Genomic DNA, 21,975 nt, shown 5'->3' on the forward strand with positions numbered 1-21,975 from the left:
GCCCAGGGTTCGCCGGTTCGGATCCCAGGTGTGGACATGGCACGGCTTGGCAAAAAGCCATGCTGTGGTAGGCATCCCACGTATGAAGTAGAGGAAGATGGGCATGGATGTTAGCTCAGGGCCAGTCTTCCTCAGCAAAGAGAGGAGGATTGGCAATAGTTAGCTCAGGGCTAATCTTCCTCAAAAAAAAAATCATTTATTTTTCCTTTTTCTCCCCAAAGCCCCCCGGTACACAGCTGTGAACTTTTAGCTGTGGCTCCTTCCAGCCGTGGCACACAGGATGCCACCCCAGTGTGGCCCTACGAGCAGCGCCATGTCCGCGCCCAGGACTCGAACCAGTGGAACCCCGAGCCGCCGAAACAGAGCACAGGAACCCAACCACTTGGCCGGCCCCGCATTGTCACCCTTCTAATCAAAAACCTTCAAGGGGCAACAAGATAAAAACACCAGCTCCTCAGCCTGAAGCTCAAAGCTCTCAGTAGGAGGGCCATAACCCTCTCCCTCTCTAACCTGACTGTCTATGATAGCCCTAAACAAAACCTCATTCTAGCCAAACTGCTCCCTGAACATACATGCATTGCCCACCAGGTGACTTTAGCTCACAATACTCATCCCTCCACCTCCCCAAACAACCTTCATACCCATGACTCTTCTCCAAATCACCATCTCTTCTGCAAATAAGGTTCTACCTCAGTAAGGAGCAGGAAAGGAGAAGAATACTGCCACTGAGGAAGCATGAGCACAGGCACAGTAGCTTGAATATGAATATGATATTCACACACACACACAAATAGTGTCCTATGAGTGAACATAGAAGGCATGGTGAGATACAAAAGGAAATAAAGCCATTCAGGAGGATGGTTAAGAGTTATGTGACCTTACGCAAGTTACTTAACTTCTCTGGGCTTCAGTTTCTTCACATGCAGAATGAAGGGAGTAACAGTGCCCATGTTATAGAATTGTGGCTATTTACTCATTCACTTAGCAAACATTTTCTGAGCCCTTACTTTGTGAGCCAGCATTGTTTCCAAGTGATGTGGAGACAGCAGTGAACAGGACAGACAAAAATCTCTGCCCCATAGTACTTAAATTTTAGCAAAGGAAACATCAAACAAGCAAAATAAGTATATATATGATATGATAAGTTATCTAGTGATGGTGAAAATAAAATAGAAAAAAAAGATAAAAAAATAAAAATAAAGCAGAGAAGAGGGAGAGGGAAAAAAGCAAAATGCTAATCAAGACATGAAAGAATTGAGAAAACAAGCCATGCAGTGTTCCAGACAGGGAAAATCAGGAATGAAAGGGCATGACCAAGAAAAAGCAAGGAGGCTAAGGAGATGGAACAGAGCAGGGTGGGGGGCGGGGTGAGTGGTAAAAGATGGGGTCAGAGAAGTAAGAGGGAATCAGATCACACAGAACCTTTATAGGTGACTGTAAAGATTTTAGCTTTTATTTTGCCAGAAAAAGATGTCACTGGAGGGCTTTGAGCATGACATGACCTGACTTTAACAGCATCTTTGATTTAACAGCATCTCTTTGGCTAGTATATTAAAAATATACTATATGAGAACAAACTCAGGAGGAAGAACCCACTTAGGAGATTAAATTAGATAATGGTGCTGAACACAATGCCTGGCATATAAGTAAGCATCTTTTAAAAGGTGGCTATTTTTCCTGGGGTGGGAATGAATTTCTCATCCTGTTGCCCCAAACACAACCAGCTGAATTTAAGGTTGAAGTTTTAGGGCAAAGCATGTGTATTTCATATAATCTTAGGCTTATCAAAAATAAAAATGTTTAGGGGCTGACCCCGTGGCCTAGTGGTTAAGTTCAGTGCGCTCCACTTCAGTGGCCCAGGTTTGCTTCCCAGGCACAGACCGACACCACTCAGCAGTGGCCATGCTGTGGCAGCGACTCACATACAAAACAGAAGACTGGCACAGATGTTAGCTCAGGGCAAATCTTCCTCAAGCAAAAAGAGGAGGACTGGCAACAGGTGTAACTTAGGGTGAATCTTCCTCAGCAAAAATAAATAAAAAATTTAAAAAGAATTAAAAATTAAAATTAAAATGTTTAAATAAATAATAATTGATGACTTCTATAATGATTCCCTAGTTCCCATAAAGGCAATGCAGAAAGTCTGTTCCTATCCACAGCTTTACTAGCATGTACTCAGAAGGTAGAGTGTTATCAAAAAACAAAATTAAGGGGGCCAGCCCAGTGGCATAGTGGTTGGGTTTGCACACTCCACTTCAGTAGCCCACGGTTCATGGATTCAGATCCTGGGAGGAGGCCTATACACTGCTCATCAAGCCATGCTGTGGCAGCGTCCCACAGACAAAATGGAATAGGATTGGCACAGATGTTAGCTCAGTGACAGTCTTCCTCAAGTAAAAAGAGGAAGATTGGCAGCAGATGCTAGCTCAGGGCCAATCTTACGCACCAAAGAAAAAAAAACAATTTGAAGAAATAAAGTATGCTTCTGCATAAAAATATTTCAATCTGGAAAAATCTGCTCTTTTATAATCTACCATATTTCAAATGGTACCAATATTGGTTACTTCTATTGATCTAATTATCTTAAATTCTTAGTGGCAATATAAAATGCTAGTTGTAAGAACTAGCACTATTTAAAATAAAAAGGCAGCTATAACACTTTAAAAGAACTAAAAAGTAACCTACAGTGCTGAAAAGCTTTCATTTTGAAAATATAAATACAGTTAACAGCTTGAAAAACACTACAATTGACACTAACAAGCACAATCCTGGTAAGGGGTCACCTGGGTGGAAAAAGGACCACGTGTACTCTAACCTCTCCTTCCAAATCCAGTGAATGCAACTTGGGACTACATTCTTATGTGACTCCAACTTCTACATTAGGCTCAGGGCCATGAGACTATCCCATTCCCGCTCCTTAACCCTAAAGCCCTCTACTATCACTTCAAGCTACCCCAGACTTTGTCTATGAAATCAAGACTCCACACCATAGGAACTCCACAGTTCCAAGAGTCAGCTATGGGCTGTCAAAACCACTGAAAAAGGCGTTTCAGTTTGTAAGATGATTATCATGTTGATGATAACAGCAACTATTTACTAACTGCTTACTATATGTCAAGCATTGTTTTTAGCACCTTACATTCTTATCTCATCAATCCTCACAACAAGTCTAAGGTAGATTATTATTATCCCCATTGTATTGATGAGGAAAAGTGATGAGAATTTAAGTAACTTATAAGAGGCACACAGAAAGTGGTGGAAACCAGGAGAGGCCTCCAGAGAGAGAGAAAGGAAAAAGATTGGTTTAAACAAAGGATCAAGAAACCAGAATAGAAAGGGACTTCTCAAAAGGAGCACTGGAAGCTAGAAGAAAAGGCTTCAAAAATTCTGATGGAGGGGCTGGCCCCATGGCCAAGTGGTTAAGTTCACGCGCTCTGCTTCAGTGGCCCAGGGTTTCACCAGTTTGGATCCTGGGCACCGACCTAGCACCGCTCATCAATCCATGCTCAGGTGGCATCCCACATGCCACAACTAGAAGGACCCACAACTAAAAATACACAACTATGTACCAGGGGACTTGGGGGAGAAAAAGGAAAAGTCAAAAATAGTAATAATAATAATAAAAGTTTTTTTAAAAAAGAATACATGGTTAAAAAAAAATCTGACGGAAAATGATTTCCAACCTAGAGTTCTATTAGTCTACCTTCATGGATGGTCAAAGCGGTAGGTGTATGATAGAGGTCATCAAACCACTAGGCCTGATGTCGGTTCTTATAATTAGTTTTACTGCAACACAGCCACGTCCGTTCATCTATGTACTGTCTATGGCTGCTTTTGCAATACAACAGACAGCTGCATTGTTCAGGCAGAGACCTTCTGACCCACAAAGCCTAAAATATTTACTATCTGGTCCTTTACAGAAAACATTTGCAAACCCCTGCTCTATGAATATAAGAGCCAATGACAGCTATGAAACTGAAGCGCTGTGGCAGTTGATAAGAGTTTAAACACAGTGCTGAAAAATAATGGTAAGACTACAATGACACATTTTCCTGGGGAAAAAAAAAAACACGTTTTCAATACTATTTAAAGACAGAGCTAAGAGATCAGCTGTTGATTTTTATCCAAGTACATACTTCCTACCATTTCAGGCATTCTGAAGAAAGCACCCAGAAAATGTATAGTCATTATTAAATTATTTGGAGAATAACTATAAAACGTGTACACTTGCCAGAGGTTTTGCTTCTTTTATTCTCTGGCTGACCATCTTTTGAATGTTCGGCTACTTGTTAGTACTTCCAGTGAAGGTGGACAGGGAAAATAAAAATACATGAAGGGCAAGCTGGCGAGTCCTGTTATATCAGCAGGTAAACACTCATTGAGAAAAGAGCTGGGAACTTATAATGTGTTAGCAAAACTAAAGTTTTAAAAACCAACAAAGTAAGTTCAATATAAGCCAACAGTGGGATAGATCTGTAAAAAACTCTAAAATGGAGGTGTGGTATCCGGATCCCAAGAGGAAATAATTCTCTATATGCTGGGCTGGCTTGCCTAAATCTGGACTAGTGTATCCTGTTTTGGGCATCATCCCTTTTTTTTTTTTTTTGAGGAAGATCAGCCCTGAGCTAACATCTGCTGCCAATCCTCCTCTTTTTGCTGAGGAAGACTGGCCCTGAGCTAACATTTGTGCCCATCTTCCTCTACTTTATATGTGGGACGCCTACCACAGCATGGCTCACCAAACGGTGCCATGTCCACACCCGGGATCAGAACCGGTGAATCCCAGGCCACTCGAACCGGAATGTGTGCACTTAACCACTGCACCAGAGCCAGTCCCATGGGCATCATCTTTTAAGAGGACCAGAGGAGGCAGGAAGGCTGGTGAGAATATGCAGAAACTATGATGTATTAAAGAAAGATTGAAATCATTGGGAATTTTATTGGGAATAAAAATTAATTTTTATTTTTGTTTTAATTTTAATAAGCATTACTATAGCATTAAACATTAAAGCCATCAAAAAAAATTTCCACATTGAATTCATTAAACAATCAATAAATATTTATTGAAATACTACAGGCCAGGTACTTTTCTAGGACAGATGAAATCCCTGACCTCTTGGGACTTACCATTCTACAGGGGAACAGAGAAAATAAACAAATAAATGAATAAATAAATAATGTAATTTCAGATATCTACAAACTTACCACTGACCATAACTTTTTTTCCTCTGAATTTCCATATGCATGTATACATATTTTTTTATGTATGCTGCATTCTTTCATAATTTAAAGCAAGATCTTTGCAATTCAAGTTCTACTTTGCATTTAATATTATTTTGAGATCATATTTTCCAAGTTGCTACATGGTCTTTAATTTGTATTTTTCACTTTTGCGTGTGTGTGTGAGGAAGATTGACCTGAGCTAACACCTGTTTCCAATCTTCCTCTTTTTGCTTGAGGAAGATTGTCCCTGAGCAAACACCTGTACCAATCTTCCTCTATTTTTTGTATGTGAGACACCACCACACCACAACTTGATGAGTGGTGTGTAGGTCCATGCCCGGGATCCAAACCCACGAACCTCAGGCCACCAAAGTGGAGCACGCAAACTTAACCACTACACCACTGGGCCAGCCCCTGTATTTTTCACTTTTAATGCCACAATTTACTTAATATGCCTCTATTCTTCAAGAAATAGGGGCACCTAAGTATATAAAGTAATTATTAACAAACATAAAAGGAAAACTGGACAGCAACACAATAATAGTAGGAGACTTTAACACTCCACGTACACCAATGGATAGATCATCCAAACAGAAGACCAATAAAGAAACATTGGCCTTAAACGACATGGTAGACCAGATGGACTTAGTAGATATATACAGAACATTCCATCCAAAAACCTCAGAATACGCATTCTTTTCAAATGCACATGGAACATTCTCCAGGACAGATCACATATTAGGCCACAAAACAAGTCTCAATACATTTAAGAAGATCGAAATAATACCAAGTCTCTTTTCTGACCACAACAGTGTAAAACTAGAAATCAACTACTGGAAGAAAATTGCAAAAGCCACAATATGTGGAGATAAAACAAAATGCTACTGAACAATGACTGGGTCAACAGAGAAATCAAAAAATACCTGAAGACAAATGAAAATGAAAATATAGCATGCCAAAATTTATGGGATACAGCAAAAGTGGTTCCAAGAGGAAGTTTAAAGCAATAGAGGCCTACCTCAACAAACAAGAGAAACCTCAAATAAACAATCTAACAGTGCACCTAAAGGAATTCAAGAAAGAAGAACAAACAAAACCCAAAATCAGTAGAAAGAAGGAAATAAAAATCAGAGCAGAAATAAATGAAATAGAGACTTAAAAAAGATAGAAAAAAAAATCAATGAAACTAAGAGCTGGTTCTTTGAAAAGATAAACAAAATTCACATACCTTTAGCTAGACTCATCAAGAAAAAAAGAGAGAAGGCTCAGATAAATAAAATCAGAAATGAAAGAGAAAAAATTACAATGGACACCTCAGAAATACAAAAGATTATAAGAGAATACTACAAAAAGCTATGCACCAACCAACTGGATAATCTAGAAGAAATGGATAAATCCTTAGAATTACACAACCTTCCAAAACTGAATCAAGAAGAAAAAGAGACTTTGAATAGACCAATCACCAGTAAGGAGATTGAAACAGTAATCAAAACCTACCAAAAAATAAAAGTCCAGGACCAGACAGCTTCCCTGGTGAATTCCACCAAACGTTCAAAGAAGACAATACCTATCCTTCTCAAACTCTTTCAAAAAACTGAAGAGGAGGGGAAGCTTTCTAACTCATTCTATGAAGCCAACATTACCCTGATACCAAAACCAGAGAAGGACAACACAAAAAAAGAACATTACAAGTCAATATCACTGATGAACATCGATGCAAAAATCCTCAACAAAATACTAGCAAATCGAATACAACAATACATTAAAAAGATCATATACCATGATCAAGTGGGATTTATTCCAGGGATGCAGGGATGGTTCAACATCCACAAATCAATCAACATGATACACCACATTAACAAAATGAAGAATAAAAATCACATGATCATCTCAACAGATGCAGAGACAGCATTTGACAAGATATAGCATCCAGTTATGATAAAAACTCTGAATAAAATGGGTATAGAAGGAAAGTACCTCAACATAATAAAGCCCATATATGACAAACCCACAGCTAATATCATTCTTAATGGAGAAAAACTGAAAGCTATCCTTCCAAGAACAGGAACCAGACAAGGATGCCCACTTTCACCACTCTTATTTAACATAGTATTAGAAGTCCTAGCCAGAGCAATCAGGCAAGATAAAGAAATAAAAGGGGTCCAACTGGAAAGGAAGAATGAAACTGTCACTATTTGCAGATGACATGATTTTATATAGAGAAAATCCTAAAGAATCCACCAAAAAACTTTTAGAAATAATCAATGAATACGGTAAAGTTGCAGGATACAAAATTAACATATAAAAGTCAGTTGTGTTTCTATATGCTAACAACAAATTAGAAGAAAGAGAAATTAAGAATACAATCCCATTTACAGCTGCAACAAAAAGAATAAAATACCTAGGAATAAACTTAACCAAACAGGTCAAAGACCTGTACACTGAAAACTATAAAATATCATTGAAAGAAACAGAAGACGACACAAATAAATGGAAAGATATTCCATGCTCTTGGATTAGAAGAATTAACATAGTTAAAATGTCCATACTTCCTAAAGCAATCTACAGATTCAATGCAATCCCTATCAAAGATCCAATGACATTTTTCACAGAAATAGAACAAAGAATCCTAAAATTTATATGGAACAACAAAAGACCCTGAATAGCCAAAGGAATCCTGAGAAAAAAGAACAAAGCTGGAGGCAACACACTCTTTGATTTCAAAATATACCACAAAGCCATAGTAACATGCAACATGCAACATAGTAACAAAACAGCATGGTACTGGCACAAAAACAGACACACAGATCAATGGAATAGAGCAAGAGCCCAGAAATAAACCCATACATCTATGGACAGCTAATTTTCGACAAGGGAGCCAAGAACATACAATGGAGAAAGGAAAGTCTCCTCAATAAGTGGTGTTGGGAAAACTGGACAGCCACATACAAAAGAATGAAAGTAGATCACTATCTTACACCATACACAAAAATTAACTCAAAACGGATTAAAGACTTGAATGTAAGACCTGAAACCATAAAACTTCTGGAAGAAAACATAGGCAGTATACTCTCTGACATCAGTTTTAGCAGTGTATCTTCAAGTACCATGTCTGACCAGACAAGGGAAACAACAGAAGAAATAAACAAATGGGACTACATAAAACTAAAAGCTTCTGCACAGCAAAGGAAACCACCAACAAAATGAAAAGACAACCTAACAATTGGGAGAAGATATTTGCAAACCATATATCTGATAAGGGGTTAATATCCAAAATATATAAAGAACTCATACATCTCAACAACAAAGAAACTAACCCAATTAAAAAATGGGCAAAAGATCTGAATAGACATTTCTCCAAAGAAGATATACAGATGGGCAGCAAGCCCATGAAAAGGCTTGAACATGAAAAGATGTTCCACATCACTAATTATCAGGGAAATGCAAATGATATCACCTCATGCCCGTCAGAATGGCTATAATTAATAAGACAGGAAATAACAAGTGTTGGAGAGGATGTGGAGAAAAGGGAACTCTCACACACTGCTGATATGAGTGCTAACTGGTGCAGCCTCTATGGAAAACAGTATGGACATTCCTCGAAAAGTTAAGAAAAGAACTACAATATGATCCAGCTATTCCACTGTTGGGTATTTATCCAAAGAACATGAAAACATGAATGCATAAAGATACATGCACCCCTATGTTCATCGGAGCATTATTCACAGTAGCCAAGACCTGGAAGCAACCTAGGTGCCCATCAAGGGATGAATGGATAAAGAAGATGCGGTATATATACACAATGGAATACTACTCAGCCATAAAAAAGGATGAAATCTTGCCATTTGTGACAACATGGATGGCCCTCGAGGGTATTATGCTAAGCAAAATAAGTCAGAGGGAGAAAATCAAATACCATATGATCTCACTCGTAAACAGAGGATAAAAAAACAACAAACACATACATAGAGACAGGGATTGGATTGGTGGTTACCAGAGGGGAAGTGGGGAGGGAGGAGGGTGAACAGGGTGATTAGGCACATGTGTGGTGATGGATTGTAATTAGTCTTTTGGTGCTGAACATAACGTAATCTACACAGAAATCAAAATATAATGATGTACACCTGAAATTTTTTTTTTAAGATTTTATTTTTTTTCCTTTTTCTCCCCAAAGCCCCCAGTACATAGTTGTATATTCTTCGTTGTGGATCCTTCTAGTTGTGGCATGTGGGACGCTGCCTCAGCGTGGTTTGATGAGCAGTGCCATGTCCGCGCCCAGGATTCGAACCAACGAAACACTGGGCCGCCTGCAGCGGAGTGCGCGAACTTAACCACTCGGCCACGGGGCCAGCCCCTACACCTGAAATTTATATGTTATAAACCAATGTTACTGCAATTTAAAAATCAATAATAAACCAATAAGTGAACAATATAATTTCAGATACCTACAATCTTACCACTGACCATAACTTTTTATTTCTCTGAATTTCCATATGCACGTGTATATTATTAATGTATTTTTATTTTTTCATAATTTAAAGCACGATCTTTGCAATTCAAGTTCTATGCTTCATTTAACATTATTTTGAGATCATGTTTTCCAAGTTGCTCCATCGCCTTTAATTTTATTTTTCACTTTTAATGCCACAATTTACTTAACATGCTTCTATTCTTCAACAAACGTTCTGCCCAGCCTTTCCTATAAGCATAACAAAGGACCAGGGTGGGAGTGATTTCCCTCTCCAGAGGAACTCGGGCAGGGTGGACACTGAGTTGTTGGAGTTGCAGGAGGACTTTAAAACTGATAGTAGGGGTCTGGAGTATTAGGACTAACATGCTTAAAAAAGAAGGACACATGGCATATCCAATCACTCTGGGCAAAATCTCACGTAGAAAGAGAATTCTTGTTGAGGTGAGAAAGTAGAGGTACGTGGGCTCAACTCAGGAACCCTGGTTGACTATAGGCAAGGAAGAAATCCAGTCCTCTGGTATGTTTACACTGGGTAATAGTGCACTATCAAGCCCAGAGGAACTTGTCTCATATTCCTTGAAAGTCCATGACGTAAGAAACAAAAAGCATGAGGCTAATTTAGGGAACTTTAGTATGAGGAGAAGCTAACAGGTCAATAAGGGCAGTTATGAGGTCAACGCTGGTAATCACAAAGGCACCACATAGGTCAGTTCTTAGACAAGATCACGTAGGAACACCAGTTGCAGATTAAGGCCACCAGGCAGCAGAGGTTTGTGCAACGTTGCCTATTGCAACAGAATCAACAAATCAACACCCAAAGAACAGTCATGAGCCACTCAACAGTCCACCAGGATTTGGAAGGATTTAGTGATAATCAGTCTCAAAATCAAAAATGATTTTCATTATCATTGCCTAGGAAATTTAAGATGGGAGGGTGAATCATGAAGATAATTTAAAGGGTCATTTGAAGGTTGTCATGGAAGCAGGAATAGACTATCCCATATGCTCAGTTAAGTAAATCTAAAGGAAGGTTAATGAACATCCTCCCAAAAAGAGAGAAAATTTTAAAGGACATGATTAATTCATTCAAGAAACACTATGTTCTTACAATGTACCACACTCTGTGCTAAGTACTAGGAAAACAACAAAAAACATGTAGACTAAATGCAATATAGTGTCCTCAATTGGATCCTGGAACAGAATAAGGACATTAGCAGAAAAACTAATAAAATTCAATAAAGTATGGAGTTTACTTAAAAGTAATGTACCAACATTGGTTTCTCAGTTTTGACAAATATACCATGGTAATGCAAGATGTTAACATTAGGGGAAACTCGGTGAGAGGTGTACGGAAACTCTCTGTATGATCTTTGCAACTTTACTATAAATCTAAAATTATTCCCAAAAAGAGAAGTTTACTTTAAAAACTCAGTCATAACGGTGTAGTCACTACAGTTCCTCAGAAAATGAAACAGAATTACCATATGATCCAGCAATTCTACTTCTAGATATATTCTCAAAAGAACTGAAAGCAGAGACTTAAAGAGATGTTTGTTCACCCATGTTCATAGCAGCATTATTCACAACAGCCAAAAGGTGGAAACAACCGAGGCGTCCATCAACAGATGAATAGATAAACAAAATATGGTCTATACATACAATCCAGCCTTAAAAAGAAAGGAGATTCTAACACATGCTACAACATGCATGAACTTTGAAGACATTAGGCTAAGTGAAATAAGCTAGTTCCAAAAGGACAAATATATTGTATGATTCAACTTATATGAGGTACCTAGAGTAGTCAAATTCATAGAGATAAAAAGTACAATGGTGTTGAGGGTATTCCGTTAAGTGAAATAAGCCAGACAGAGAAGGACAATCTCTGTATGACTCAACTCATATGTGGAAGTTAAACATGTAGACAAAGAGAACAGATTAGTGGTTACCAGGGGAAAGGGGAGGTAGGGGGGTGGGCACAAAGGGTGAAGGGGTGCAACTACTACATAACTAACAAACAATAATGTACAACTGAAATTTCACAAGGTTGTAAACTATCATAATCTTAATAAAAAGTTTAAAAAAAAGTAGAATGGTGGCTGTGAGGGACTAGGGGGAGGAAAGAATGGTAAGTTTTTATGGGTACAGAGTTTCAGCTTGGAAAAATGAAAACTCTGGAGATGGAGGGCGGTGATGGGTGCACAACAATGTGAATGCACTTAGTGCCAAAGAACTGTACACTGAAAGATGGTATATTTCATATTATATATATTTTACTACAATTTAAAAAAATAAGAGTGGTATAAGCACAATGATAGAGGTTTAAACAGAGCACTTCTGTCACCAGAACAAGATCTAAAATGAACTGACTTCTCTGAGACTATAACATCTAAGATAAGTTTTTAACAAGATGGTCATACTAGGGAAAGAAATGGGGGAAGGGGTACTGAATACAGACAGAGGCACCATAAGTACGGTAATCTAGAGCACGGGTCAGCAAACTACTGCCCCATAAGCCACATCCTGCCATCTGTTTTTATACAGTCCACAAGCTAAGAATGGCTTTTACATTTTTAATGGCTGAAAAAGAATTAAAATAATAAAATTTTATGACATGGAAAAATTATATGAAATTCGAATTTCAGCGTCCATAAACAAAGTTTCCCTGGAACACAGCCACAACCATTTATTTACATATTTCTACGGCTGCTTTCATGCTACCTCAGCAGAGCTGAGCAGTTGTGTCAGAAACAGTAGGGCCCACAAAGCTTAAAATATTTACTATCTGGCCCTTTACACAAAAAGTTTGCCAACTCCTGGCCCAGAGGCCTGAAAGTAGCAGATGTAGTATGAATAAAATACACATGTGTATGAGGGACACACAAGGCAAACGAGACAAGCTATAAGGGAGCGGGCTTTAATGTGCTAAAGAATCTGAATTTGTCTCGACTTGATTCCATTTACTAGAAGTCACTAAAGAATTTTATTGAGAGTAATCTGATCAAAGACAATTATCTGCTTGTTTCTAAAGGTATCTGAGCTATTCATTTTACTTACTAAAAAACAAAATTTACCACTAAAAAAAAAAAAGAAGCCTAGAAGCTTATCAATAAGGTTAACACTGGTAGGTAGCATATTAGAAATTTTTATTTCTGGGGCTGGCCTCGTGGACGAGTGGTTCAGTTCATGCACTCCGCTGCAGCGGCCCAGGGTTTCGCCGGTTCGAATCCTGGGGGCAGACATGGCACCGCTCATCAAGCCATGCTGAGGTGGCATCCTACATACCACAGACAGAAGGACCCACAACTAAGAATATACAACTATGTACCAGGGGGCTTTGGGGAGAAAAAGGAAAAAATTAAATCTTTAAAAAAAAAAATAAGTACTTTTAAACTCATGTTCATATACACATACAAAATTTGTTCTCTAGGTTCTGTACTCTTCTCCCCCCGACCCTTAGGCAGAAGGAGAAAATATGCCTAGGAAAACGTACACATAGCAAAACTATGAAAGTATGCCTTCGTCACACTTTTAAAAGATAAATGACATTTCATCTTTTCAAATTATGTATTTGCTTTATAGATGTGAAAGAATAAAATGTTTTGAATGCAACATACTGGCAAGCTGCACTCTTCCTATATAGGGCTTTCATCACATCAGAGAGCCAAACCAATAAAATGTTACTGAAACTGGAAATGCTAAAAGATAGGAGAAAATGCAGAGCTTGCAAGTCAAGTCAAAACGTTGAAAACTAATGCAAGATAAGACTGAGTATAACTCTGAGAATATAATTATGGTCTTAAGAAATGCAAGGTCCTTGATTTATACCACATTACTTTGCACTTACTGATACACTGCTTGTTAAAATTAAATTCCTTTTTAATGTTATGTTTCAGTTCCTCAACTAAATTGTCAGGGATTCACGTGCAAGGAACCATGCCTTTTATTTCCTTTGTGTGTCCCTCACAGCACCCCATACAGTACCCATATATGGTAGGTGCTCAATACATGCTTATGATTGAATGACAAAATAATTAACCCTACTTTGAGCTCAAAGACTGAAATTCTCACACCTACAATTCACACGAGTAAGCCTCCCTCTAGGCAACAGTTTAAAGGACATTCCTGGGGCGAGAACTGCTGATTCTACTGGATTTATTATATTAGGTTTCTTCTCCAGCAAAGAGCTCAAAGTACACGTGTAATGTTAAAATAGAATTCCTGACTACTGAGAACGTAGGTGGGAAAGTGGGCAAGTGAAGGAAGAATCTATTATAATAGCTTGCCTCCAAAGAATAAGCATTATTCAGCCCTAGAGATGAAAATATTCCTAAATGTCTCTGAACTAAGACTCCTAACTGATATCACTTTATTAAACTTCGTACGGGCTAAATTCCATCACAATGAATATCATTAAAACCAAAAACCCACCATAGAAAAAAAGTCCTAAAAAGCTCAGCTAATGGTCCATATGATTGTGTATTCTAAGATCTAGTTTTATTTACTCTCTTTTGTCAAAACTTCTAAACTTTTTCAAAGCATTATGATTGACCATCTACCACATGCCAAGCACCAGGGAAATAAGTGAATTAAAAAGCCAGTCAAGGGGCTGGCCCAGTAGCATAGCAATTAAGTTTGAGCACTTCACTTCGGTGGCCCAGGGTTTGCCAGTTCGGATCCTGGGCACGGACCTAAGCACTCCTTGTCAAGCCATGCTGTGGCAGGTGTCCCGCATATAAAATAGAGGAAGATGGGCACAGATGTTAGCTCAGGGCCAATCTTCCTCAGCAAAAAGAGGAGGACTGGTGGCAGATATTAGCTCAGGGCTAACCTTCCTTAAAAAAAAAAAAAAAAAGCCACTCAAGGGCCAGCCCTGGTGGCCTCTTGCTTAAGTATGGCATGCTCTGCTTCAGTGGCCCGGGTTCAGTTCCCAGGCACAGACCTACACCACTCATCTGTCAGTGGCCATGCTGTAGTGGCAGCTCACATACAAAAAGAGGCAGATTGGCAGTGGATGTTAGCTCAGGGCAAATCTTACTCAGAAAAAAAAAAAAGCCAGTCAAAATATCAACCGATTTTGTATTCTGCTATAAATTAAAGTACAAACAACAGAGCTAAGAGAGTACTATGCAGTGAGAAGCCTACTTCTCTCCGGGGAAATTACATAGGAAATTTAAGCTGACCATTGAAGACGGAGTCGGAATTTGAGTAGGAAGAGAAGAAAGAATATTCCAGGCAAATAGAGAGCTATTTACAAGTAGAGCACATTGGGTTTGGCAGGAGTGATAAAGAGGAGAGAAGATAAAGAGAAGAGAAGATAAGGAGGAGAGAGAGGTAGGATAGAGTTGGACAATGATGTGCCGGATATACTAAGCTATGAAACTTGACGTTTATGGCCCCATGTAACAGAGAGAAGTGAAAATCTTCAGGTAGGACAGTGACAAAACCTCAAGAATCAGTTCACATAAGACATTATTTAAGATTATACCATATAGACATTCAGTAAATACTGCGCTGATACAGATACAAAAGAAATCTAGGGGGCCGGCCCTGTGGCCAAGTGGTTAAGTTCGTGCACTCCGCTTCTGCAGCCCAGGGTTTCACCGGTTCAGATCCTGGGCATGGACATGGCACCGCTCATCAGGCCACACTGAGGCAGCATCCCACATGCCACAACTAGAAAGACCCACAACTAAAATATACAACTATGTACTGAGGTGATTTGGGGAGAAAAAGAAAAAAAAAAAAAGAAATCTAAGTGCAATCTATACCTCTGCCCATGCTTTCAACTGAGCCTCAGGGCTCAGTCATTGGCTCTTGTCTCTATTCCCTGGCTGATCTCACCAGACTCACGTTTTTAAACACCATCTATGTACTGATGACATCCCAAATTATATTCTCAGCCCTGACTTTGACTCTAGACTCCAGACTTGAACAGTTAACTGCCTAGTCAATGGTTATTTCTGGATATCTAGTGAGCATCTCAAACTCAACACAACCAATAAACTGTTCACTTTAAACTCCAAACTAGTTCCTTCAAGTTTTCCACCTCTGTACATGGCACCAGTTGCTCTAGCTAAAAACCATGAAATCATCTTTGATTCCTCTCTTTCTCTCACTTCCCATAACCAACCTATCGGCACATCCTATCAGTTCCATTTTCAATATATCCTGAAACCGACCCCTTCTCACTGCCTCCATCATTGCCCCCTGATGCAAGCCACCATACTTCATCGTCCCACTCCAACAACTTCCTAAATGGTCTCCTCCTACCCCTCTTGCCTCTACAGCAGTCAAAGGGATCTTCTTAAAACATAAACTAGGTTTATCATTTTTCTTCATAAAACTGTCCAATGGATCCCATCACACACAGAATAAAACACAAAGCCTACGGGGCTGGCCTGGTGGCGCAGTGGTTAAGTGCGCACGTTCGGCTTCAGCTGCCCGGGGTCTGCTGTTCGGATCCCGGATGCGGACATGGCACCACTTGGCAAGCCATGCTGTGGTAGGCGTCCCACATATAAAGTAGAGGAAGATGGGCACAGATGTTAGCTCAGGGCCAGTCTTTCTCCAAAAAAAAAAAAAACCAAACACAAAGCCCTTCCAGTCTGCAAAGCTCTACACCATCTGAGACCTGCCAACTTCCCAAAATCATTTCCTACCACCATACCCCACCATCACTACCATTAACTAACACCCCAGCAAACTCCCAACTCTACCACACTAGCCTTCTCACACTTCTCTGAAAATCCCAAACTGATTCTCACCCCGAGTCTTTGTATGAGTATTCTTGCTGCTTGAAATGCTCCACATGTTAGCATGACTCATTCTTTATCATTCAGGTCTCTTTATGTTCAAGTATTACCTCAGAGAAGCCTTACCTGGCAACCTACCTAAAAGAACCACCAAACCCATCACCACCACTCTCTATGCTCTTGTACTATTTTCTTCACAGCACTTTGACAATATCTGAAATCATACTATTTGTTTATTAGCTTATTACCTACTAGAATGTAAATTCCACGAGAGCAGGGACTTTGTCGTATTCACTGATCAATCCCTAGATCTGGTATAAAACCTAGCATACAGTGGGGCTCATTATTTGTTGAATGAACAAATTTACTAATTGTTCTATCTTATTTATATCTTCATCATGTTATGCATAAGTGAACAATTCCTTCCCCATCCTTTGAATTTAGATCTAATTCATGATTACCAGGCTGTTCTTCCTAGAACAGGATTCTAAAATAGTTTAAAGACTGTTAAAACAAGCTATACTATACTAACGCCTTTAATTCCTTTCTATAATTAGCCCTTCCAGCAACTTGGCCAGTCATTTTTCTTTGACCATCACTTCCATTATCCTCTTGCTATATTATGAGGCTTGACAATGTACTACTTATTATAAACGCTATTGATAAAGATGGACAGACATGCCCAGAATATTGTAACAAGTACTTCTTTTTATATTGCAAGTAACATAAGTTATAAAAAATAAACTATAGAAAAGCAAACATTTAAAAACCAAACAGGTGGGGGATCAAGAGTGACAAGTCATGTTGATAGCATGTACTCTAACCCCACTTTCATCATGAGAAAAACATCAAATCCCAACTGAGGGACACGCTACAAAATATTGGACCAGTATTCCTCAAAACTGTCAAGGTCATCAAAAACAAGGAAAGTGTGAGAAACTATCATAGCCAAGAGGATCCTAAGGCGACATGATTACTAAAAGTATTGTGGCTATGTAATGGACGGTTCTAACAGGCAGTGGCTGCATATGAACTCTCTAGAGATGTCCCGGAAGATCAAGCAACCAGCTTTGTGTGCAATGAAGCTATGACCATCTTGGTCATATATCCTTTATGTTTGTTTTCACTTTTTCCGTACCTCACTTCCTTTTTCCCCCTCACACCTTCTTCCCTGGAGTTTCACCCATCAATAAAATATTAGTACATTTTAAAAGAAAAAGTATTGTTGGGGCAAGCCTGTTGGCATAGTGGTTAAGTTCATGCCCTCCACTTCTGTGGCCAAGTGTTCGTGGGTTCAGATCCGGGCATGGACCTACACACCACTCATCAAGCCATGCCATGGCGGCACCCCACATACAAAACAGAGGAAGACTGGGACAAATGCTAGCTCAGCAACAGTCTTCCTCAAGCAAAAGGAGGAAGATTCGTAACAGATGTTAGCTCAGGGCAATCTTCCTCATGAAAAAGAAAAAAAAAGTATTGTGGTATCCTGGACAGGATCCTGGAGTAGAAAAAGTCACTAGATAAAAACTAAAAAAATCAGATTAAACTATGGACTTCAGTTAATAATAATGTACCAATATTTATTGGTTCATTAATTATAACACATATACTCATATAAGATGTTAATAAAAGGGAAAACTGGGTGTTGGGTATTTGGAAACTCTCTATACTATGTTTGCAGTTTTTCTATAAATCTAAAACTGCTCTAAAAAATAACTTTTTTAAATTAAATTCATCCAAAAATCCTACCACTCAAATAAAATCACTGTTAAAGTTGTATACCATTTTTTACTTCTATGTAAATGGACACATATAGGTATACTCCTACAAAAACATGATCATACTACACATAATTTTTTAACCTGCTTTTTACATTCAATATACATAATATGCTTCCCAAGTCATTAGTAGAAATCTATTATCACATCTACTAGCTATAAGGTATTAGCCTCTACGAAGGCACCATATTTATTTAACTAATTCCATATTGTTTAAAGTTTAAGTTTTTCTAGTTCTTTGCTGTTATAAAAAATACTTTATAAATGCTATTAACAAAAAATACCTCAAAGACAATTCTCAAATGAACATCTTTGCAAACTTACCGGTTAGCGCCTTAGCAAAGAACAGGAGCTACTGAGTAAAAGGACATACAGGTTTTTAATGCTCTCAGTAAGCATAGCCAAAATGCCCTCCAGAAAAGATTATCAAATATAAATATCCATGAACAGCAGTGTATGTGTGTGGCAATTTCCCCGCTCCTGTGCCAATACCAGATACTAACATTGTACTACATATATGCCAATCTCTCAGACTGGGGGATAAAAGGTTGCGTTATTTGTTTTTAAGTGAAAAATAAAGTATTTTTCTCTTTATTGGTTATTTTTATTTCTCTATGTGTGTGATCTACCTACTCATGTCTTTTATCCATCTATTAGATATTAAGGTCATTAACCTTCTAGATCCAACACACAGTGCAAACTTTTGTCCCAAGAATCTGCCTGCCTTTGCTCATCACTGGATCCCCAACACGTGAAAAACTGCCTGGCACATACTAAGCACTCAATAAATATGTTAAACGAATATTGAATGAATAAATTTATCTTTTTAACTTTATGGTGTTTTTTGCCCACTAGAAGCTGTTTTATGCGATAATGCTATCCATCTTCGCCTTTATGGATTCTGCCTTTGCAGTCGCGCTTAGAACAGTTCATCCTATTGAAGAGTGAAAACAGTTTACCCATTTTCTTTAAAGTGGTAATTTTCTGACTTCACATTTCATATTTGAATATTTTAATTCACCTGGATTTTATTTATTTACATTTTAAGGAAGGATTCTTTTTTCAAATGGTTAGCCAATTATTCCAACACAATTCTGAAATTCTTTCTCAACCAATATAAAAGGCCACCTTTATAATACTAAATAGCCTTATATATTTCTAGATTTATTATTCTGTTCCACTGCTCCATCTACTCCAGAGTTACTACTTACTGTTTGGATTATCATGGCTTTATTGGTATATTCACTATACTAGTACCCTCCCTCACTTTTCTCTTTCAAAATTTTTCCTACTTTACAGGTTCATTCTTCCAAATGAACTTTAGAATCATTCTGTCACGTTTTCAAAAGGAATTCTCCTTGGAATTATGTAAAACTATCAGCCACGTGACCTTGTGCAAATTATTTAGTCTCTCTGTTGCTATTTCCCTCACTGGAAAAGTGGAGATAATAGTAGTTACCTCATAGCTTTGTTATGAGAACTAAATGAATTAAGACATGTAAAGTACCATGCCAGAAAGATGTTAATATTATAATTGTTCAGAAGTGATAACTATTATTATAATAATTGCTCAACAAATGCTTTCCAGATTGTGCTCCCACAAAATTCAAAGGCTCTTTAAGATACATCGAAGGGTGGCATAAAACAGAAGCAGTGATATGAAAAATGTATAAATTATGCCTGCTTCATTTGACTAAAGCCTTGACCTTTGGGAAAATGAAGAGCTGGAGCTGGGAGCAGAGAACCATGAAAAACACCAAAGGCTGGTGACAGGAAGCCTCAAGAATTTTATAAAGATCGTCCCACGTAGTGGAGAAGACTTCTAGGTTCTTCTCGTCAGCCTTATAGGGCATTATTAGCAAGTCCCGTCTAACTACTTCAGTTTCCCCATCTCCATAGTTAAGACATACGACTTATCTCTTGATTTCTTTCCAAGAAACACACTGGGACTATACGCCTAAAAGACAGAATACTTTCCAAATGAGATAGTGGGCAGGTATCAACGCTATTCATAAATATGGACAGACGTGCCTAGTATATCGTAACAAATTACCTCCATCAGGTTTCTCACATCACTGTAATGGGCGGCGGAGTAGTATTGCTGTGGGTTTTTAACTGTGGGGAGCCGGGCTCCTCTTATAACAATTAACAATTTGTTCATTGCTAATTCTTTTGACATTTGCATGACATTGGGATTAGGGAGAGGTCATATACCATATGAAGGGCATAAAAAAAAAACTATGTCCTATACAGAGATGTAACATAAATGAAAAAAGAGAGAGCGACGGGGCAACACGACTTGCTAATTACAAAAGGAGCCAAAGGCCTAGGTCTCCCCATTCCCAGGCCAGGGCTCATTCCACCGCACCACCCAGCTTCTCGCCGACGCCTGCCACGCTTCGAGGTGGGAGGAGTAAAAGCAGACAATCCGGCCGCAGCAAGGCGCTTGAAAACCACAGGACGGCGCAGCCGAAGGCACGTGACTGGCCACGCCTCTCCCCTCCCCCCTCCCCCTTCCCCGCGCCAGCAGCACGCGCTGCCAACCTCGTCATGTGACCTTCACGCGGCCCCAGCGCTCCCCCTGCTAGGCGACTCTTTCCAGCAGCCATTTTGCCGAGAACTTGTCGTCCGTGCTCACAGCGGAGCAGGACGCCACGAAAAGCCGTGGCCAGATTTTACAGGCCGCACACGCGCCTCGAAAGAGCGCTCCGGCCGCGGGGGCTGAGGCGAACCTCACTGAACACGTCGCACCCCGGGGCGCCGGGGAAAGCTGTGGGTGCGCCTCGGCCTGCCATTGGCTGGGGCGTCCACGTGACGCATCGCCCCCCACCCTCTCCTTCCCCCCTACCCACAAAAACACCCAGACAGGCTCTTAACGCCTCGCGCCAAGTACACGCCACTGGGCGCGTGGAGACGGCCGGGGCGCGTGGCAACCAAGGCGCCTGCGCGTACCTGCCAGGGCCGACCGGAGCGGACCCACGCGCCGCTCCGCTCACGGGTCCGGGAATCCTCGCGCTGCTGGACCACCCGGCTAGTCATTGGCTGCCAGGTTGGGTCACGTGTTCGTCTCGGGCCCTCCCCTAACCGCTAATCACCTGGCACCGTGCTCGAAGCGGCTCCGAAAGTCGTTCGCACGCGGAAAGAGAGGGTAGTTAGAGGATCTCCTTTTCTGCCCTTATGGGGTTATAGTCCTAAAGAGGAAACGAGAAAGCAGGGTCTCGAAACGACGTAAGCTCACACCTACCGGTCTAACCTCGCGTGCTCCTCCAGGAGCCGGGAACCATCGCCCTTGGGCGCTCCCCGATGCACGCCGGGATACGCCTGGCGCCCCTCAGTGTGCTGCAGAGCATGCCGGGAAAAGCACCTCTCCCGATTTCCTGGCTCTCACCTCCCGGGTGTTCCTTTCCCGTCCCCGTGAAAGCCGGGTCCTTGGGCTGGGAACGAGGCGATTTGGGTAATTATGGGAGTGTGACTGGATGTAACAGGCACTTTCAGTCCCCTTTCCCCCACTTGTTCGATCTGTGTGGTCTTGGGGGAAGCCGCTTAACCTTTCTTCGTGGAGCATGCATTCAGTCAGCGCCTGCTGAGTGTCTTTGTAAATATTGCAAAAAACAGCAAAGGTATTTGCCTACAAGTAAACTATCAGCCTTTCGTGGCCAGTGGAAAAAGAATGCTAATTTAAGTACAACTTAGTACAAACCCTACTAGGTAGTGGAAATAATACTTAGAATTTCTCTTGGAATAAAAG

At 39.9% G+C, this 21,975-nt stretch overlaps 1 protein-coding gene across 11 annotated transcripts in view; it reads right to left on the reverse strand.

Moving 5' to 3' along the window:
- MGA (MAX dimerization protein MGA) overlaps window positions 1-21,641 on the reverse strand; it is a 151,222-nt gene extending 129,581 nt beyond the window's left edge. For 4 of the 11 annotated variants that reach the window (XR_011529450.1, XM_070583580.1, XM_070583548.1 and 1 more), the window contains exon 1: window positions 21,472-21,606. The gene's annotated coding sequence lies outside the window, so the exon portion shown is untranslated. Of the gene's footprint in view, window positions 1-21,179 lie in introns of all 11 variants that reach the window. The other 7 variants (XM_070583569.1, XM_070583521.1, XM_070583539.1 and 4 more) reach the window with 3 other exon arrangements.
- Window positions 21,642-21,975: the final 334 nt, after the last annotated feature.

Source organism: Equus przewalskii, chromosome 1 (assembly GCF_037783145.1).
Source record: "Equus przewalskii isolate Varuska chromosome 1, EquPr2, whole genome shotgun sequence".
In the NCBI taxonomy this organism is placed as follows: Eukaryota; Metazoa; Chordata; class Mammalia; order Perissodactyla; family Equidae; genus Equus; species Equus przewalskii.